The following is a 2,500-nucleotide window of genomic DNA, read 5'->3' as shown; positions in this document are numbered from 1 at the left end:
CAGGGGCACTGGCAACGATCTCGCTCGAAAATCCTACAGGAGCCAGTCAGGCGGTACTGGCAACGGCCACGCTCAAAATGGTGCATCTCATGTGCCACCCGCACAAGAACCAGTCCAGGGGCACTGGCAACGATCTTACTTGGCTTGCCGGGTCTTCTCACGCACAGCCCATTTCCAAAGGTCTCGGTCCGTAGTCATCGCCTCGGTGAGGCCCAATGTACGAAGGTCTTGCCTCACCACCTCAGCCCAGGTCTTCCTGGGCCTACCTCTTCCACGGGTTCCCTCAACTGTTAGGGTGTGGCACTTTTTCACGCAGCTATCCTCCTCCATTCTCACCACATGTCCATACCAGCGCAATCGTCTCTCTTGCACGCCACAACTGATGCTTCTAATGTTCAGCTTTTCTCTCAAGATACTTACACTCTGACGGGTATTCACATTGACATTACACATCCAACGGAGCATACTGGCTTCATTCCTTGCGAGCTTACGTATGTCCTCAGCAGTTACAGCCCATGTTTCACTGCCATGTAGCATGGTTGTTCGTACGCATGCGTCATACAGTCTGCCTTTTACTCTGAGTGAGAGTCCCTTTGTCGCCAGCAGGGGTAAGAGCTCTCTAAACTTTGCCCAGGCTATTCTTATTCTAGCAGCTACACTTTCAGCGCACCCACCCCCACTACTAACTTGGTCGCCCAGATAGCGGAAGCTATCGACTACCTCTAGTTTTTCACCCTGGAATGAGATAGAAGTTGTTTCCTGTTTGTTTGCAGTCTTTATTGCACCTGAACATCTGCCACAAACAAAAACTAACTTGCTAGTTAACCTGCCTTTGATGTTGCTGCACCTCTTATGTGTCCATAGCTTGCACCGGGTACATCTTATAGAGTTACTACCTACTCCTTTTCTACATACTGAGCAGGGCCATCTACCTGAAGGGGTTTGTGTTTTATCTACCTTCCTACTTATTAGGATTTTGGTTTTAGCTAGGTTGACTCTAAGGCCCTTCAATTCTAGACCTTGCTTCCACACCTGAAACTTCTCCTCTAGTTCTGATAGTGACTCCGCAATTAGGGCAAGGTCATCAGCATAGAGGAGCTCCCAGGGGCAACCTGTCTTGAACTCCTCTGTGATTGCCTGGAGGACTATGGTAAATAATAGGGGGCTGAGGACGGAACCTTGGTGGACCCCTACCTCTACCCGGAATTCATTGCTGTACTCATTTCCAACCCTCACCTTACTGGCCGCATCTCTGTACATGGCTCGCACAGCTCTCACTAGCCATTCTTCTATCCCAAGTTTCCTCATTGACCACCAGATAAGGGATCGGGGGACCCTGTCAAAGGCTTTCTCCATGTCAACGAAAGCCAGGTACAGAGGTTTATCCTTGGCTAGGTATTTCTCTTGCAACTGTCTCACTAGAAATAAGGCATCAGTAGTGCTTTTACCTGGCACGAACCCAAACTGCATCTCATCTAAATTGATTCGCTCCCTAATTAGTTGGGCTATGACCCTCTCTGTAACTTTCATAACCTGATCTAACAGCTTGATGCCTCTGTAATTATTTGTATCTAAAGCGTCCCCTTTACCTTTGTAGCAGTTGACTATGATGCTGCTACACCAGTCATAGGGTATGACTCCTTCGTGTATCACCTGGTTCGTAATACGGGTGACTAGGCTATAGCCAACACTGCCAGATATTTTGAGCATCTCTGCAGTGATTCCTGATGGGCCGGGGGCTTTCCCGGTCTTCATACTCTTAATTGCTTTATCTACCCTGGTACTATCAACTCGGATAGCTGGTCCCTCTATTGGGTCGACATAAGGCAGGCTCTCTTTCTCCCATTCATTCTCTTTATTAAGCAATCTATCGTAGTGGCATCTCCAGACCTCTTTCTTTGCATCCTCATTTAATGCAAGCGTACCATCATCCATGCGAACACATTTCTCTCCTACAACATCACTATTCTCTCTCCTACACTGTCTTGCAACCCGAAATACCTCGAGTCTTTGGTCCTCACGGCGCAGAACATTGGCAAATCTTTCCTTATCTGCTTCCCCTCTGGCTAAATAAACCTGTCGCCTAGCCTCCCTTCTGGCACATTGGTACAATTCCCTGCTACCACCGTTCTTCCAGTCCTTCCAAGCTTGTTTCTTTTGTCTAATAGCCCTGTCTACCTCCTTGTTCCACCACCACGTTACTCTGGGTTGGGAGGGGACCTTACACCACCCACAAATCTGGTCGGTGGCTTTCAACAGGTTGTCCCGCAGAAATCTCCAATTGTCTTCCACGTTGTATGATGCTATATCCCCTTCTATTTCGTTAAATGCTTCAAGTAACTTGTCTCTAAGTCTCTGTCCGTTTGCAGGGTCTTTAAGCTTCCACACCCTTCTTCTCCAAGCCTGTCTAATTCTGGGCACCCATTTTGCCTTGATCCCAAAGTCGCTAACTACTAATCTATGTTGTGGGGTACATTCTTCGCCAGGGTAGGTTTTGGCA

General features: G+C 48.1%; 1 protein-coding gene across 6 annotated transcripts in view; it reads right to left on the bottom strand.

The window, feature by feature from the left end:
- LOC106881904 (voltage-gated inwardly rectifying potassium channel KCNH6) overlaps window positions 1-2,500 on the bottom strand; it is a 258,767-nt gene that overhangs the window by 74,688 nt on the left and 181,579 nt on the right. The gene's annotated exons all lie outside the window — the stretch shown is intronic.

Source organism: Octopus bimaculoides, chromosome 27 (genome assembly GCF_046866305.1).
Source record: "Octopus bimaculoides isolate indiv1 chromosome 27, ASM4686630v1, whole genome shotgun sequence".
Classification (NCBI taxonomy): domain Eukaryota; kingdom Metazoa; phylum Mollusca; class Cephalopoda; order Octopoda; family Octopodidae; genus Octopus; species Octopus bimaculoides.
Note: the sequence above shows the minus strand (reverse complement) of the source record. Positions and strands in the feature narration are given on the sequence as shown.